This window comes from Perca flavescens, chromosome 7 (genome assembly GCF_004354835.1).
Source record: "Perca flavescens isolate YP-PL-M2 chromosome 7, PFLA_1.0, whole genome shotgun sequence".
NCBI lineage: Eukaryota > Metazoa > Chordata > Actinopteri > Perciformes > Percidae > Perca > Perca flavescens.
The window spans coordinates 7,723,103-7,724,725 of NC_041337.1; positions in this window are offsets into that span (position 1 = coordinate 7,723,103).

Sequence of the window (1,623 nt, forward strand, 5' to 3'; positions counted from 1 at the left end):
CTGATCCTGAATCAGGAGGAAACGGGACTCACTGCGGAGATACGCATTTCAAAATAAAACCGGAATAAGTTGTTAAATTGTTATTATTATTATTATTTTATTATTTCTTTATAAAACTACATTATGCCTTTAAAGAATGTTTATTTTAGTTGAGTTATATGATGTTATATGTTATATGATGTTCGTTGTTATTTCCTTTTAAAACAAAGGTCTCTGAACATAGAGCAGCGGTTGTTTCCGGCTATAGGTTTCAAAATAAGATAAGATAAGCAATCGATAATAAAAAAGTCAGTTATGGCCCCATATATATATGTCAATGGTTATGGCCCTCTTTTAGATTTACTGTTAACTAGGGCACGATTCCAAGTTCCTCTCAACACATAACCCACCCTTCAGATATAAAAATAATAATAATCAACGTCCATAAAATGTCTAAATTATTTATAATAACAAATGTTTTTTATTTTTTTTCAAAATTTTAAATTTTGAGCCATAAGATACTGGAATCATGAATTCATATACCCACCATGTGTTATTAATCTTTTCTTTTTTTTTACTTGTAGCATGTAATATGCATTATGCATTAAAGCAAATTTAGATGTAGGCTATATCTAAATTTGCTTTAATGCATAATCTATATATTTGATCAAATTAAAAGATGTATTTGACAAAGCAATTTAATCTATTTGGTTCCCTCTTTATGGTCAGAAAAGAGAGAGATGATGTAGAAGATATTCATGCAACAACAAAAAAATACCCAGAGAAAGAATAAAAACCCTTAGCAGACATGTGAGGGTGTCCAGCTCCCTCCTGCTGCAGTATTTATATCCAACCCTCCAGCAGCAGACAGGAGTGGGTTTGGTTCTAGGGCCCTGCAGAGAAAAGAAATGCTTTCACACTAATGGAGCGGCTGAACCAGCCACTGGGTGGAGACAAACACTGACTCATTATTGTTTGTCCTGACACATTTCACTTCCACATTATTGTCAGGGTTTGAAATAAATACCACCACAAACCAAATGCAGGACACTTTTCCCTCTTCTAACTCTGACCTGACCTGGACGTTAAGGCCTTTTTCACAGCAGACATTTTGACTTTGTAAAAAAAAACAGGAAAAGTGTCAAGTGTCCCAGTAAGCCAGCGTGCATAAGCAAAGACTGTAAAATGATATTAAAATATATATTGTGCCCAATACAAGGACCCTGAGACTAAAACAGCTAAATGGTATTCAGCCGTCATTGAATGTATTGTTTACACCTGTGCTTTTCTTACTGTGATATGTACAAAAATTTTTTAAAAAAAAATAGCCACACTATCAGTTGGTCAGTCTCTTGCTCCAGACTGAAATATGTCAACCACGTTTGGGTGCATCGTCATTCAAATTTGTAAAGAAAACTAAGAAATAAATGATGTGTATTAAATAAGTATTGTAGTATATATATAGTATATTTGTAAATACTGGGTGTCTATGGAGTACCGGGAAACAAAACAAACACTTTTGGGGGAAATGGTGTTAACACCACTGATATTGTGCAGAACCTCTAAAGTAATTACAGTGCAAAGTGTTTCACAGTTACAATATGACGACAGCTGTACTCACCAATGGATAATGACTGTGTCAGT